General features: G+C 51.8%; 28 non-coding genes across 28 annotated transcripts; 6 read left to right on the top strand and 22 right to left on the bottom strand.

Annotated features, from left to right (window-relative positions):
* Positions 1–262: 262 nt before the first annotated feature.
* On the bottom strand, positions 263–335 carry Trnam-cau (transfer RNA methionine (anticodon CAU)). Its single transcript has one exon. It is a non-coding gene; the product is annotated as a tRNA-Met (tRNA).
* Positions 336–628: 293 nt separating this feature from the next.
* Positions 629–699, bottom strand: Trnag-gcc (transfer RNA glycine (anticodon GCC)). Its single transcript has one exon. It is a non-coding gene; the product is annotated as a tRNA-Gly (tRNA).
* A 331-nt stretch (positions 700–1,030) lies between these two features.
* Trnag-ucc (transfer RNA glycine (anticodon UCC)) lies at positions 1,031–1,102 on the top strand. Its single transcript has one exon. It is a non-coding gene; the product is annotated as a tRNA-Gly (tRNA).
* A 741-nt stretch (positions 1,103–1,843) lies between these two features.
* On the bottom strand, positions 1,844–1,917 carry Trnai-aau (transfer RNA isoleucine (anticodon AAU)). The gene has a single exon. It is a non-coding gene; the product is annotated as a tRNA-Ile (tRNA).
* A 257-nt stretch (positions 1,918–2,174) lies between these two features.
* Trnae-uuc (transfer RNA glutamic acid (anticodon UUC)) lies at positions 2,175–2,246 on the bottom strand. Its single transcript has one exon. It is a non-coding gene; the product is annotated as a tRNA-Glu (tRNA).
* Positions 2,247–2,702: 456 nt separating this feature from the next.
* Trnam-cau (transfer RNA methionine (anticodon CAU)) lies at positions 2,703–2,775 on the bottom strand. The gene has a single exon. It is a non-coding gene; the product is annotated as a tRNA-Met (tRNA).
* Positions 2,776–3,069: 294 nt separating this feature from the next.
* Positions 3,070–3,140, bottom strand: Trnag-gcc (transfer RNA glycine (anticodon GCC)). Its single transcript has one exon. It is a non-coding gene; the product is annotated as a tRNA-Gly (tRNA).
* Positions 3,141–3,471: 331 nt separating this feature from the next.
* On the top strand, positions 3,472–3,543 carry Trnag-ucc (transfer RNA glycine (anticodon UCC)). Its single transcript has one exon. It is a non-coding gene; the product is annotated as a tRNA-Gly (tRNA).
* A 741-nt stretch (positions 3,544–4,284) lies between these two features.
* On the bottom strand, positions 4,285–4,358 carry Trnai-aau (transfer RNA isoleucine (anticodon AAU)). Its single transcript has one exon. It is a non-coding gene; the product is annotated as a tRNA-Ile (tRNA).
* Positions 4,359–4,615: 257 nt separating this feature from the next.
* Trnae-uuc (transfer RNA glutamic acid (anticodon UUC)) lies at positions 4,616–4,687 on the bottom strand. Its single transcript has one exon. It is a non-coding gene; the product is annotated as a tRNA-Glu (tRNA).
* Positions 4,688–5,143: 456 nt separating this feature from the next.
* Positions 5,144–5,216, bottom strand: Trnam-cau (transfer RNA methionine (anticodon CAU)). The gene has a single exon. It is a non-coding gene; the product is annotated as a tRNA-Met (tRNA).
* A 293-nt stretch (positions 5,217–5,509) lies between these two features.
* On the bottom strand, positions 5,510–5,580 carry Trnag-gcc (transfer RNA glycine (anticodon GCC)). The gene has a single exon. It is a non-coding gene; the product is annotated as a tRNA-Gly (tRNA).
* Positions 5,581–5,911: 331 nt separating this feature from the next.
* Positions 5,912–5,983, top strand: Trnag-ucc (transfer RNA glycine (anticodon UCC)). The gene has a single exon. It is a non-coding gene; the product is annotated as a tRNA-Gly (tRNA).
* A 741-nt stretch (positions 5,984–6,724) lies between these two features.
* Positions 6,725–6,798, bottom strand: Trnai-aau (transfer RNA isoleucine (anticodon AAU)). The gene has a single exon. It is a non-coding gene; the product is annotated as a tRNA-Ile (tRNA).
* A 257-nt stretch (positions 6,799–7,055) lies between these two features.
* Trnae-uuc (transfer RNA glutamic acid (anticodon UUC)) lies at positions 7,056–7,127 on the bottom strand. The gene has a single exon. It is a non-coding gene; the product is annotated as a tRNA-Glu (tRNA).
* Positions 7,128–7,583: 456 nt separating this feature from the next.
* Positions 7,584–7,656, bottom strand: Trnam-cau (transfer RNA methionine (anticodon CAU)). Its single transcript has one exon. It is a non-coding gene; the product is annotated as a tRNA-Met (tRNA).
* A 293-nt stretch (positions 7,657–7,949) lies between these two features.
* Trnag-gcc (transfer RNA glycine (anticodon GCC)) lies at positions 7,950–8,020 on the bottom strand. Its single transcript has one exon. It is a non-coding gene; the product is annotated as a tRNA-Gly (tRNA).
* A 331-nt stretch (positions 8,021–8,351) lies between these two features.
* Trnag-ucc (transfer RNA glycine (anticodon UCC)) lies at positions 8,352–8,423 on the top strand. Its single transcript has one exon. It is a non-coding gene; the product is annotated as a tRNA-Gly (tRNA).
* A 741-nt stretch (positions 8,424–9,164) lies between these two features.
* Trnai-aau (transfer RNA isoleucine (anticodon AAU)) lies at positions 9,165–9,238 on the bottom strand. Its single transcript has one exon. It is a non-coding gene; the product is annotated as a tRNA-Ile (tRNA).
* Positions 9,239–9,495: 257 nt separating this feature from the next.
* Trnae-uuc (transfer RNA glutamic acid (anticodon UUC)) lies at positions 9,496–9,567 on the bottom strand. Its single transcript has one exon. It is a non-coding gene; the product is annotated as a tRNA-Glu (tRNA).
* A 456-nt stretch (positions 9,568–10,023) lies between these two features.
* Positions 10,024–10,096, bottom strand: Trnam-cau (transfer RNA methionine (anticodon CAU)). The gene has a single exon. It is a non-coding gene; the product is annotated as a tRNA-Met (tRNA).
* Positions 10,097–10,389: 293 nt separating this feature from the next.
* Positions 10,390–10,460, bottom strand: Trnag-gcc (transfer RNA glycine (anticodon GCC)). Its single transcript has one exon. It is a non-coding gene; the product is annotated as a tRNA-Gly (tRNA).
* Positions 10,461–10,791: 331 nt separating this feature from the next.
* Positions 10,792–10,863, top strand: Trnag-ucc (transfer RNA glycine (anticodon UCC)). Its single transcript has one exon. It is a non-coding gene; the product is annotated as a tRNA-Gly (tRNA).
* A 741-nt stretch (positions 10,864–11,604) lies between these two features.
* On the bottom strand, positions 11,605–11,678 carry Trnai-aau (transfer RNA isoleucine (anticodon AAU)). Its single transcript has one exon. It is a non-coding gene; the product is annotated as a tRNA-Ile (tRNA).
* A 257-nt stretch (positions 11,679–11,935) lies between these two features.
* Trnae-uuc (transfer RNA glutamic acid (anticodon UUC)) lies at positions 11,936–12,007 on the bottom strand. The gene has a single exon. It is a non-coding gene; the product is annotated as a tRNA-Glu (tRNA).
* A 456-nt stretch (positions 12,008–12,463) lies between these two features.
* Trnam-cau (transfer RNA methionine (anticodon CAU)) lies at positions 12,464–12,536 on the bottom strand. The gene has a single exon. It is a non-coding gene; the product is annotated as a tRNA-Met (tRNA).
* A 293-nt stretch (positions 12,537–12,829) lies between these two features.
* Positions 12,830–12,900, bottom strand: Trnag-gcc (transfer RNA glycine (anticodon GCC)). Its single transcript has one exon. It is a non-coding gene; the product is annotated as a tRNA-Gly (tRNA).
* Positions 12,901–13,231: 331 nt separating this feature from the next.
* Positions 13,232–13,303, top strand: Trnag-ucc (transfer RNA glycine (anticodon UCC)). The gene has a single exon. It is a non-coding gene; the product is annotated as a tRNA-Gly (tRNA).
* The last annotated feature ends 872 nt before the right edge of the window (positions 13,304–14,175 follow it).

Genomic DNA, 14,175 nt, shown 5'->3' with positions numbered 1-14,175 from the left:
ACACTAGATCGCGTGTTGCAGCCTGTCATTATATAGCAGGTCATACACTGTGTGACTTTACATGTTATATCATACGAAATTCAGTTTTATTACTAGTACATTTTTTCTTGAAAATTTCACAAAAGAACTGCAAGTAGTAATAACGGGAAGTAAGCATTTTCACGCTGAGTTGTTGAAGCCTTATGGATAACAAACTACAAGCTGTTTTGCTCCTTCGCAACCCCAGAGCCGTCAATTTAGCTGTGAACGGAAGTAAATTAAATGCCCCGAGTGAGGATCGAACTCACGACCTTAAGATTATGAGACTTACGCGCTGCCTACTGCGCTACCGAGGCACGTGATGGCCAAACCTTCTGGTATCTCGGCAAGTAGCAAATACTAGTGGTAGAGAGTCTGCACTTGCTGGCTCATTTTTTCTGTTACTACACGTGCATTCCCGGCGCTGCAGGCAACTTGCGATGATAGGCCGACGCCAGTATGCACAATAGCACGCAGGAGTCCAAACGAGAAGACGTGCGCGCTGCGTGTTTGGTTGTTTCCACACGGAATCCCGCGGTTCATTCTCGTGGCCCACGCACTTCGAGTGCGAAGGACACGCAGCTCCACTATCGGGGAAAAAACAAAATGATGCATCGGCCGGGAATCGAACCCGGGCCGCCCGCGTGGCAGGCGAGCATTCTACCACTGAACCACCGATGCTCAGCTAGTTTGCAGCTTCCTTGTGCTCTCCGCGGCAGACGTCTGAAGGGAAAGTGGGACTGCCGTCCAGCGCCGTGGCATCCTCTCGAGAGAATGCTACAAACGCTGAATCCTGCGCTGCACTGCTTAAAAATGACGCCCGAACGCGATCGTCTAAGTAGTGTTGCGGCGCACGCACGCGACGACTCTTGCCAAAGGACGCGAAATGTGCGTAGAGACGCTGTCTGGATGCGCTCGCCTACCCCGTAATGCGCCTGCTGCTGCGACCACCTTCAGCCGCCGCCGACAGGCGGGAAGCAGACACAGCGCGGCGTGCGCGGAAGAAAACCGTGCGGTGGTGGTGTAATGGTCAGCATAGTTGCCTTCCAAGCAGTTGATCCGGGTTCGATTCCCGGCCACCGCAGCCTGCGTTTTACTTCTGCGTATGAGTACTTTTGCCACGCGTCATTAAATTAATGTTTCTTTCCTCCTCTTACTGGCTGCAGGCCACCCTATATTGTGTGCGTCGATTCCGCTTGAGTCTCGACTTGTCTCGACTTTGCTCGGCTGACGCGAGAGCTGACGCTCTCCAATCGGCCTATATCAGAAGGACAAGCACGCGAAACGACTGAGAGAGGTATGGCGAGGCGGGCACAACATTACTTATGCCTCAAGTAAAGACCTGCTGCCTGTTATCGTGCATTGTGTGATTTTACATGTTCTGTCAGACAAATTCAGTTTTATTACTAGCACATTTCTTTTTTTCTTTGTTGAAAATTTTACAACACGCTCCTTCATTTCACTGTGGCCGCACGGCGCGACTTGGCATACCGAGAGGCAAAACGTGGCGCCAGTGCCCTAGACCGAATAGCGCTGCAGCTCCGAAACCGACGAGAAAAGAGAAATACGAATTGAAACTGTCGGCAGCGCCCTGTGTTCGCAGGCGGTCACCCGCCCAAGCACTGACAACGCCCAGCGTCGCGCAGTAGCGGTGATCGGACGACAAACTGTGTGTTCAGCGTGCTGTGACCTGTGAAGTGTTTTAGCGCGTCCCGACAAGTCGCTTTCGGGTCCCCTATCAGCTCCCACACAATGTGACGATTTCTTTGTCACCATACTTGCCCGGGGAAATCGGCGTTGCCTTTTTGAAGTAGTAAAATCGAAGTGGCCCGTGGGGGGATCGAACCCACGACCTTCGCGTTATTAGCACGACGCTCTAACCAACTGAGCTAACGGGCCTCGGTGCACTCTGTCTTCCAGCGCTTAGAGGGAGTGGCTCTGCGTATTTACAGGTAACATTTCTATGGTAGCAGTCCAACAGTGGACCAGGGTCTCTTCTCCCTTTATTCCGCTGCTCGTAGTAATTTCATTGCGTGCCCGTTTCTCTCGACTGTTTTCAGCTCACGCTTATGAACCAGTAGCTATAACGCGAGGAGGACGTGAAACAGCATTTCGCAGGGTCCAAACTTGTCGTGATTTGTTCCGAAAAAATTACATTCCGGTACCGGGAATCGAACCCGGGCCTCCTGGGTGAAAGCCAGGTATCCTAGCCACTAGACCACACCGGACGCGCACGCTTATTTTTGGGGTTTACACCCCCTCCACTGGCTTTCCGTGTCGCACTTTCCCTGTTTGCGAGCATCTTTTCGCTCTCCCATGCCGAGGCGCGCATGGCAAAAGTCACAGTCCGTTGCTTTTGGCCTCGTTGTTACAGGGGTAGGAGGAAAAGCAAAGCTGTGAGTAGTAATATTTATTTACTTATTTCGCAAGTAAAGACCTGCAGCCTGTCATTATATAGCAGGTCATACACTGTGTGACTTTACATGTTATATCATACGAAATTCAGTTTTATTACTAGTACATTTTTTCTTGAAAATTTCACAAAAGAACTGCAAGTAGTAATAACGGGAAGTAAGCATTTTCACGCTGAGTTGTTGAAGCCTTATGGATAACAAACTACAAGCTGTTTTGCTCCTTCGCAACCCCAGAGCCGTCAATTTAGCTGTGAACGGAAGTAAATTAAATGCCCCGAGTGAGGATCGAACTCACGACCTTAAGATTATGAGACTTACGCGCTGCCTACTGCGCTACCGAGGCACGTGATGGCCAAACCTTCTGGTATCTCGGCAAGTAGCAAATACTAGTGGTAGAGAGTCTGCACTTGCTGGCTCATTTTTTCTGTTACTACACGTGCATTCCCGGCGCTGCAGGCAACTTGCGATGATAGGCCGACGCCAGTATGCACAATAGCACGCAGGAGTCCAAACGAGAAGACGTGCGCGCTGCGTGTTTGGTTGTTTCCACACGGAATCCCGCGGTTCATTCTCGTGGCCCACGCACTTCGAGTGCGAAGGGACACGCAGCTCCACTATCGGGGAAAAAACAAAATGATGCATCGGCCGGGAATCGAACCCGGGCCGCCCGCGTGGCAGGCGAGCATTCTACCACTGAACCACCGATGCTCAGCTAGTTTGCAGCTTCCTTGTGCTCTCCGCGGCAGACGTCTGAAGGGAAAGTGGGACTGCCGTCCAGCGCCGTGGCATCCTCTCGAGAGAATGCTACAAACGCTGAATCCTGCGCTGCACTGCTTAAAAATGACGCCCGAACGCGATCGTCTAAGTAGTGTTGCGGCGCACGCACGCGACGACTCTTGCCAAAGGACGCGAAATGTGCGTAGAGACGCTGTCTGGATGCGCTCGCCTACCCCGTAATGCGCCTGCTGCTGCGACCACCTTCAGCCGCCGCCGACAGGCGGGAAGCAGACACAGCGCGGCGTGCGCGGAAGAAAACCGTGCGGTGGTGGTGTAATGGTCAGCATAGTTGCCTTCCAAGCAGTTGATCCGGGTTCGATTCCCGGCCACCGCAGCCTGCGTTTTACTTCTGCGTATGAGTACTTTTGCCACGCGTCATTAAATTAATGTTTCTTTCCTCCTCTTACTGGCTGCAGGCCACCCTATATTGTGTGCGTCGATTCCGCTTGAGTCTCGACTTGTCTCGACTTTGCTCGGCTGACGCGAGAGCTGACGCTCTCCAATCGGCCTATATCAGAAGGACAAGCACGCGAAACGACTGAGAGAGGTATGGCGAGGCGGGCACAACATTACTTATGCCTCAAGTAAAGACCTGCTGCCTGTTATCGTGCATTGTGTGATTTTACATGTTCTGTCAGACAAATTCAGTTTTATTACTAGCACATTTCTTTTTTTCTTTGTTGAAAATTTTACAACACGCTCCTTCATTTCACTGTGGCCGCACGGCGCGACTTGGCATACCGAGAGGCAAAACGTGGCGCCAGTGCCCTAGACCGAATAGCGCTGCAGCTCCGAAACCGACGAGAAAAGAGAAATACGAATTGAAACTGTCGGCAGCGCCCTGTGTTCGCAGGCGGTCACCCGCCCAAGCACTGACAACGCCCAGCGTCGCGCAGTAGCGGTGATCGGACGACAAACTGTGTGTTCAGCGTGCTGTGACCTGTGAAGTGTTTTAGCGCGTCCCGACAAGTCGCTTTCGGGTCCCCTATCAGCTCCCACACAATGTGACGATTTCTTTGTCACCATACTTGCCCGGGGAAATCGGCGTTGCCTTTTTGAAGTAGTAAAATCGAAGTGGCCCGTGGGGGGATCGAACCCACGACCTTCGCGTTATTAGCACGACGCTCTAACCAACTGAGCTAACGGGCCTCGGTGCACTCTGTCTTCCAGCGCTTAGAGGGAGTGGCTCTGCGTATTTACAGGTAACATTTCTATGGTAGCAGTCCAACAGTGGACCAGGGTCTCTTCTCCCTTTATTCCGCTGCTCGTAGTAATTTCATTGCGTGCCCGTTTCTCTCGACTGTTTTCAGCTCACGCTTATGAACCAGTAGCTATAACGCGAGGAGGACGTGAAACAGCATTTCGCAGGGTCCAAACTTGTCGTGATTTGTTCCGAAAAAATTACATTCCGGTACCGGGAATCGAACCCGGGCCTCCTGGGTGAAAGCCAGGTATCCTAGCCACTAGACCACACCGGACGCGCACGCTTATTTTTGGGGTTTACACCCCCTCCACTGGCTTTCCGTGTCGCACTTTCCCTGTTTGCGAGCATCTTTTCGCTCTCCCATGCCGAGGCGCGCATGGCAAAAGTCACAGTCCGTTGCTTTTGGCCTCGTTGTTACAGGGGTAGGAGGAAAAGCAAAGCTGTGAGTAGTAATATTTATTTACTTATTTCGCAAGTAAAGACCTGCAGCCTGTCATTATATAGCAGGTCATACACTGTGTGACTTTACATGTTATATCATACGAAATTCAGTTTTATTACTAGTACATTTTTTCTTGAAAATTTCACAAAAGAACTGCAAGTAGTAATAACGGGAAGTAAGCATTTTCACGCTGAGTTGTTGAAGCCTTATGGATAACAAACTACAAGCTGTTTTGCTCCTTCGCAACCCCAGAGCCGTCAATTTAGCTGTGAACGGAAGTAAATTAAATGCCCCGAGTGAGGATCGAACTCACGACCTTAAGATTATGAGACTTACGCGCTGCCTACTGCGCTACCGAGGCACGTGATGGCCAAACCTTCTGGTATCTCGGCAAGTAGCAAATACTAGTGGTAGAGAGTCTGCACTTGCTGGCTCATTTTTTCTGTTACTACACGTGCATTCCCGGCGCTGCAGGCAACTTGCGATGATAGGCCGACGCCAGTATGCACAATAGCACGCAGGAGTCCAAACGAGAAGACGTGCGCGCTGCGTGTTTGGTTGTTTCCACACGGAATCCCGCGGTTCATTCTCGTGGCCCACGCACTTCGAGTGCGAAGGACACGCAGCTCCACTATCGGGGAAAAAACAAAATGATGCATCGGCCGGGAATCGAACCCGGGCCGCCCGCGTGGCAGGCGAGCATTCTACCACTGAACCACCGATGCTCAGCTAGTTTGCAGCTTCCTTGTGCTCTCCGCGGCAGACGTCTGAAGGGAAAGTGGGACTGCCGTCCAGCGCCGTGGCATCCTCTCGAGAGAATGCTACAAACGCTGAATCCTGCGCTGCACTGCTTAAAAATGACGCCCGAACGCGATCGTCTAAGTAGTGTTGCGGCGCACGCACGCGACGACTCTTGCCAAAGGACGCGAAATGTGCGTAGAGACGCTGTCTGGATGCGCTCGCCTACCCCGTAATGCGCCTGCTGCTGCGACCACCTTCAGCCGCCGCCGACAGGCGGGAAGCAGACACAGCGCGGCGTGCGCGGAAGAAAACCGTGCGGTGGTGGTGTAATGGTCAGCATAGTTGCCTTCCAAGCAGTTGATCCGGGTTCGATTCCCGGCCACCGCAGCCTGCGTTTTACTTCTGCGTATGAGTACTTTTGCCACGCGTCATTAAATTAATGTTTCTTTCCTCCTCTTACTGGCTGCAGGCCACCCTATATTGTGTGCGTCGATTCCGCTTGAGTCTCGACTTGTCTCGACTTTGCTCGGCTGACGCGAGAGCTGACGCTCTCCAATCGGCCTATATCAGAAGGACAAGCACGCGAAACGACTGAGAGAGGTATGGCGAGGCGGGCACAACATTACTTATGCCTCAAGTAAAGACCTGCTGCCTGTTATCGTGCATTGTGTGATTTTACATGTTCTGTCAGACAAATTCAGTTTTATTACTAGCACATTTCTTTTTTTCTTTGTTGAAAATTTTACAACACGCTCCTTCATTTCACTGTGGCCGCACGGCGCGACTTGGCATACCGAGAGGCAAAACGTGGCGCCAGTGCCCTAGACCGAATAGCGCTGCAGCTCCGAAACCGACGAGAAAAGAGAAATACGAATTGAAACTGTCGGCAGCGCCCTGTGTTCGCAGGCGGTCACCCGCCCAAGCACTGACAACGCCCAGCGTCGCGCAGTAGCGGTGATCGGACGACAAACTGTGTGTTCAGCGTGCTGTGACCTGTGAAGTGTTTTAGCGCGTCCCGACAAGTCGCTTTCGGGTCCCCTATCAGCTCCCACACAATGTGACGATTTCTTTGTCACCATACTTGCCCGGGGAAATCGGCGTTGCCTTTTTGAAGTAGTAAAATCGAAGTGGCCCGTGGGGGGATCGAACCCACGACCTTCGCGTTATTAGCACGACGCTCTAACCAACTGAGCTAACGGGCCTCGGTGCACTCTGTCTTCCAGCGCTTAGAGGGAGTGGCTCTGCGTATTTACAGGTAACATTTCTATGGTAGCAGTCCAACAGTGGACCAGGGTCTCTTCTCCCTTTATTCCGCTGCTCGTAGTAATTTCATTGCGTGCCCGTTTCTCTCGACTGTTTTCAGCTCACGCTTATGAACCAGTAGCTATAACGCGAGGAGGACGTGAAACAGCATTTCGCAGGGTCCAAACTTGTCGTGATTTGTTCCGAAAAAATTACATTCCGGTACCGGGAATCGAACCCGGGCCTCCTGGGTGAAAGCCAGGTATCCTAGCCACTAGACCACACCGGACGCGCACGCTTATTTTTGGGGTTTACACCCCCTCCACTGGCTTTCCGTGTCGCACTTTCCCTGTTTGCGAGCATCTTTTCGCTCTCCCATGCCGAGGCGCGCATGGCAAAAGTCACAGTCCGTTGCTTTTGGCCTCGTTGTTACAGGGGTAGGAGGAAAAGCAAAGCTGTGAGTAGTAATATTTATTTACTTATTTCGCAAGTAAAGACCTGCAGCCTGTCATTATATAGCAGGTCATACACTGTGTGACTTTACATGTTATATCATACGAAATTCAGTTTTATTACTAGTACATTTTTTCTTGAAAATTTCACAAAAGAACTGCAAGTAGTAATAACGGGAAGTAAGCATTTTCACGCTGAGTTGTTGAAGCCTTATGGATAACAAACTACAAGCTGTTTTGCTCCTTCGCAACCCCAGAGCCGTCAATTTAGCTGTGAACGGAAGTAAATTAAATGCCCCGAGTGAGGATCGAACTCACGACCTTAAGATTATGAGACTTACGCGCTGCCTACTGCGCTACCGAGGCACGTGATGGCCAAACCTTCTGGTATCTCGGCAAGTAGCAAATACTAGTGGTAGAGAGTCTGCACTTGCTGGCTCATTTTTTCTGTTACTACACGTGCATTCCCGGCGCTGCAGGCAACTTGCGATGATAGGCCGACGCCAGTATGCACAATAGCACGCAGGAGTCCAAACGAGAAGACGTGCGCGCTGCGTGTTTGGTTGTTTCCACACGGAATCCCGCGGTTCATTCTCGTGGCCCACGCACTTCGAGTGCGAAGGACACGCAGCTCCACTATCGGGGAAAAAACAAAATGATGCATCGGCCGGGAATCGAACCCGGGCCGCCCGCGTGGCAGGCGAGCATTCTACCACTGAACCACCGATGCTCAGCTAGTTTGCAGCTTCCTTGTGCTCTCCGCGGCAGACGTCTGAAGGGAAAGTGGGACTGCCGTCCAGCGCCGTGGCATCCTCTCGAGAGAATGCTACAAACGCTGAATCCTGCGCTGCACTGCTTAAAAATGACGCCCGAACGCGATCGTCTAAGTAGTGTTGCGGCGCACGCACGCGACGACTCTTGCCAAAGGACGCGAAATGTGCGTAGAGACGCTGTCTGGATGCGCTCGCCTACCCCGTAATGCGCCTGCTGCTGCGACCACCTTCAGCCGCCGCCGACAGGCGGGAAGCAGACACAGCGCGGCGTGCGCGGAAGAAAACCGTGCGGTGGTGGTGTAATGGTCAGCATAGTTGCCTTCCAAGCAGTTGATCCGGGTTCGATTCCCGGCCACCGCAGCCTGCGTTTTACTTCTGCGTATGAGTACTTTTGCCACGCGTCATTAAATTAATGTTTCTTTCCTCCTCTTACTGGCTGCAGGCCACCCTATATTGTGTGCGTCGATTCCGCTTGAGTCTCGACTTGTCTCGACTTTGCTCGGCTGACGCGAGAGCTGACGCTCTCCAATCGGCCTATATCAGAAGGACAAGCACGCGAAACGACTGAGAGAGGTATGGCGAGGCGGGCACAACATTACTTATGCCTCAAGTAAAGACCTGCTGCCTGTTATCGTGCATTGTGTGATTTTACATGTTCTGTCAGACAAATTCAGTTTTATTACTAGCACATTTCTTTTTTTCTTTGTTGAAAATTTTACAACACGCTCCTTCATTTCACTGTGGCCGCACGGCGCGACTTGGCATACCGAGAGGCAAAACGTGGCGCCAGTGCCCTAGACCGAATAGCGCTGCAGCTCCGAAACCGACGAGAAAAGAGAAATACGAATTGAAACTGTCGGCAGCGCCCTGTGTTCGCAGGCGGTCACCCGCCCAAGCACTGACAACGCCCAGCGTCGCGCAGTAGCGGTGATCGGACGACAAACTGTGTGTTCAGCGTGCTGTGACCTGTGAAGTGTTTTAGCGCGTCCCGACAAGTCGCTTTCGGGTCCCCTATCAGCTCCCACACAATGTGACGATTTCTTTGTCACCATACTTGCCCGGGGAAATCGGCGTTGCCTTTTTGAAGTAGTAAAATCGAAGTGGCCCGTGGGGGGATCGAACCCACGACCTTCGCGTTATTAGCACGACGCTCTAACCAACTGAGCTAACGGGCCTCGGTGCACTCTGTCTTCCAGCGCTTAGAGGGAGTGGCTCTGCGTATTTACAGGTAACATTTCTATGGTAGCAGTCCAACAGTGGACCAGGGTCTCTTCTCCCTTTATTCCGCTGCTCGTAGTAATTTCATTGCGTGCCCGTTTCTCTCGACTGTTTTCAGCTCACGCTTATGAACCAGTAGCTATAACGCGAGGAGGACGTGAAACAGCATTTCGCAGGGTCCAAACTTGTCGTGATTTGTTCCGAAAAAATTACATTCCGGTACCGGGAATCGAACCCGGGCCTCCTGGGTGAAAGCCAGGTATCCTAGCCACTAGACCACACCGGACGCGCACGCTTATTTTTGGGGTTTACACCCCCTCCACTGGCTTTCCGTGTCGCACTTTCCCTGTTTGCGAGCATCTTTTCGCTCTCCCATGCCGAGGCGCGCATGGCAAAAGTCACAGTCCGTTGCTTTTGGCCTCGTTGTTACAGGGGTAGGAGGAAAAGCAAAGCTGTGAGTAGTAATATTTATTTACTTATTTCGCAAGTAAAGACCTGCAGCCTGTCATTATATAGCAGGTCATACACTGTGTGACTTTACATGTTATATCATACGAAATTCAGTTTTATTACTAGTACATTTTTTCTTGAAAATTTCACAAAAGAACTGCAAGTAGTAATAACGGGAAGTAAGCATTTTCACGCTGAGTTGTTGAAGCCTTATGGATAACAAACTACAAGCTGTTTTGCTCCTTCGCAACCCCAGAGCCGTCAATTTAGCTGTGAACGGAAGTAAATTAAATGCCCCGAGTGAGGATCGAACTCACGACCTTAAGATTATGAGACTTACGCGCTGCCTACTGCGCTACCGAGGCACGTGATGGCCAAACCTTCTGGTATCTCGGCAAGTAGCAAATACTAGTGGTAGAGAGTCTGCACTTGCTGGCTCATTTTTTCTGTTACTACACGTGCATTCCCGGCGCTGCAGGCAACTTGCGATGATAGGCCGACGCCAGTATGCACAATAGCACGCAGGAGTCCAAACGAGAAGACGTGCGCGCTGCGTGTTTGGTTGTTTCCACACGGAATCCCGCGGTTCATTCTCGTGGCCCACGCACTTCGAGTGCGAAGGACACGCAGCTCCACTATCGGGGAAAAAACAAAATGATGCATCGGCCGGGAATCGAACCCGGGCCGCCCGCGTGGCAGGCGAGCATTCTACCACTGAACCACCGATGCTCAGCTAGTTTGCAGCTTCCTTGTGCTCTCCGCGGCAGACGTCTGAAGGGAAAGTGGGACTGCCGTCCAGCGCCGTGGCATCCTCTCGAGAGAATGCTACAAACGCTGAATCCTGCGCTGCACTGCTTAAAAATGACGCCCGAACGCGATCGTCTAAGTAGTGTTGCGGCGCACGCACGCGACGACTCTTGCCAAAGGACGCGAAATGTGCGTAGAGACGCTGTCTGGATGCGCTCGCCTACCCCGTAATGCGCCTGCTGCTGCGACCACCTTCAGCCGCCGCCGACAGGCGGGAAGCAGACACAGCGCGGCGTGCGCGGAAGAAAACCGTGCGGTGGTGGTGTAATGGTCAGCATAGTTGCCTTCCAAGCAGTTGATCCGGGTTCGATTCCCGGCCACCGCAGCCTGCGTTTTACTTCTGCGTATGAGTACTTTTGCCACGCGTCATTAAATTAATGTTTCTTTCCTCCTCTTACTGGCTGCAGGCCACCCTATATTGTGTGCGTCGATTCCGCTTGAGTCTCGACTTGTCTCGACTTTGCTCGGCTGACGCGAGAGCTGACGCTCTCCAATCGGCCTATATCAGAAGGACAAGCACGCGAAACGACTGAGAGAGGTATGGCGAGGCGGGCACAACATTACTTATGCCTCAAGTAAAGACCTGCTGCCTGTTATCGTGCATTGTGTGATTTTACATGTTCTGTCAGACAAATTCAGTTTTATTACTAGCACATTTCTTTTTTTCTTTGTTGAAAATTTTACAACACGCTCCTTCATTTCACTGTGGCCGCACGGCGCGACTTGGCATACCGAGAGGCAAAACGTGGCGCCAGTGCCCTAGACCGAATAGCGCTGCAGCTCCGAAACCGACGAGAAAAGAGAAATACGAATTGAAACTGTCGGCAGCGCCCTGTGTTCGCAGGCGGTCACCCGCCCAAGCACTGACAACGCCCAGCGTCGCGCAGTAGCGGTGATCGGACGACAAACTGTGTGTTCAGCGTGCTGTGACCTGTGAAGTGTTTTAGCGCGTCCCGACAAGTCGCTTTCGGGTCCCCTATCAGCTCCCACACAATGTGACGATTTCTTTGTCACCATACTTGCCCGGGGAAATCGGCGTTGCCTTTTTGAAGTAGTAAAATCGAAGTGGCCCGTGGGGGGATCGAACCCACGACCTTCGCGTTATTAGCACGACGCTCTAACCAACTGAGCTAACGGGCCTCGGTGCACTCTGTCTTCCAGCGCTTAGAGGGAGTGGCTCTGCGTATTTACAGGTAACATTTCTATGGTAGCAGTCCAACAGTGGACCAGGGTCTCTTCTCCCTTTATTCCGCTGCTCGTAGTAATTTCATTGCGTGCCCGTTTCTCTCGACTGTTTTCAGCTCACGCTTATGAACCAGTAGCTATAACGCGAGGAGGACGTGAAACAGCATTTCGCAGGGTCCAAACTTGTCGTGATTTGTTCCGAAAAAATTACATTCCGGTACCGGGAATCGAACCCGGGCCTCCTGGGTGAAAGCCAGGTATCCTAGCCACTAGACCACACCGGACGCGCACGCTTATTTTTGGGGTTTACACCCCCTCCACTGGCTTTCCGTGTCGCACTTTCCCTGTTTGCGAGCATCTTTTCGCTCTCCCATGCCGAGGCGCGCATGGCAAAAGTCACAGTCCGTTGCTTTTGGCCTCGTTGTTACAGGGGTAGGAGGAAAAGCAAAGCTGTGAGTAGTAATATTTATTTACTTATTTCGCAAGTAAAGACCTGCAGCCTGTCATTATATAGCAGGTCATACACTGTGTGACTTTACATGTTATATCATACGAAATTCAGTTTTATTACTAGTACATTTTTTCTTGAAAATTTCACAAAAGAACTGCAAGTAGTAATAACGGGAAGTAAGCATTTTCACGCTGAGTTGTTGAAGCCTTATGGATAACAAACTACAAGCTGTTTTGCTCCTTCGCAACCCCAGAGCCGTCAATTTAGCTGTGAACGGAAGTAAATTAAATGCCCCGAGTGAGGATCGAACTCACGACCTTAAGATTATGAGACTTACGCGCTGCCTACTGCGCTACCGAGGCACGTGATGGCCAAACCTTCTGGTATCTCGGCAAGTAGCAAATACTAGTGGTAGAGAGTCTGCACTTGCTGGCTCATTTTTTCTGTTACTACACGTGCATTCCCGGCGCTGCAGGCAACTTGCGATGATAGGCCGACGCCAGTATGCACAATAGCACGCAGGAGTCCAAACGAGAAGACGTGCGCGCTGCGTGTTTGGTTGTTTCCACACGGAATCCCGCGGTTCATTCTCGTGGCCCACGCACTTCGAGTGCGAAGGACACGCAGCTCCACTATCGGGGAAAAAACAAAATGATGCATCGGCCGGGAATCGAACCCGGGCCGCCCGCGTGGCAGGCGAGCATTCTACCACTGAACCACCGATGCTCAGCTAGTTTGCAGCTTCCTTGTGCTCTCCGCGGCAGACGTCTGAAGGGAAAGTGGGACTGCCGTCCAGCGCCGTGGCATCCTCTCGAGAGAATGCTACAAACGCTGAATCCTGCGCTGCACTGCTTAAAAATGACGCCCGAACGCGATCGTCTAAGTAGTGTTGCGGCGCACGCACGCGACGACTCTTGCCAAAGGACGCGAAATGTGCGTAGAGACGCTGTCTGGATGCGCTCGCCTACCCCGTAATGCGCCTGCTGCTGCGACCACCTTCAGCCGCCGCCGACAGGCGGGAAGCAGACACAGCGCGGCGTGCGCGGAAGAAAACCGTGCGGTGGTGGTGTAATGGTCAGCATAGTTGCCTTCCAAGCAGTTGATCCGGGTTCGATTCCCGGCCACCGCAGCCTGCGTTTTACTTCTGCGTATGAGTACTTTTGCCACGCGTCATTAAATTAATGTTTCTTTCCTCCTCTTACTGGCTGCAGGCCACCCTATATTGTGTGCGTCGATTCCGCTTGAGTCTCGACTTGTCTCGACTTTGCTCGGCTGACGCGAGAGCTGACGCTCTCCAATCGGCCTATATCAGAAGGACAAGCACGCGAAACGACTGAGAGAGGTATGGCGAGGCGGGCACAACATTACTTATGCCTCAAGTAAAGACCTGCTGCCTGTTATCGTGCATTGTGTGATTTTACATGTTCTGTCAGACAAATTCAGTTTTATTACTAGCACATTTCTTTTTTTCTTTGTTGAAAATTTTACAACACGCTCCTTCATTTCACTGTGGCCGCACGGCGCGACTTGGCATACCGAGAGGCAAAACGTGGCGCCAGTGCCCTAGACCGAATAGCGCTGCAGCTCCGAAACCGACGAGAAAAGAGAAATACGAATTGAAACTGTCGGCAGCGCCCTGTGTTCGCAGGCGGTCACCCGCCCAAGCACTGACAACGCCCAGCGTCGCGCAGTAGCGGTGATCGGACGACAAACTGTGTGTTCAGCGTGCTGTGACCTGTGAAGTGTTTTAGCGCGTCCCGACAAGTCGCTTTCGGGTCCCCTATCAGCTCCCACACAATGTGACGATTTCTTTGTCACCATACTTGCCCGGGGAAATCGGCGTTGCCTTTTTGAAGTAGTAAAATCGAAGTGGCCCGTGGGGGGATCGAACCCACGACCTTCGCGTTATTAGCACGACGCTCTAACCAACTTTTTTTTTTTTTTTTTTTTTTTTTTTTTTTTTTTTTTTATTTATAATTTTGTTTGAACCACTTTTTTTTT

Source organism: Schistocerca gregaria, unplaced genomic scaffold (genome assembly GCF_023897955.1).
Source record: "Schistocerca gregaria isolate iqSchGreg1 unplaced genomic scaffold, iqSchGreg1.2 ptg000885l, whole genome shotgun sequence".
NCBI lineage: Eukaryota > Metazoa > Arthropoda > Insecta > Orthoptera > Acrididae > Schistocerca > Schistocerca gregaria.
This window is presented reverse-complemented; position numbering and strand designations above follow the sequence as displayed.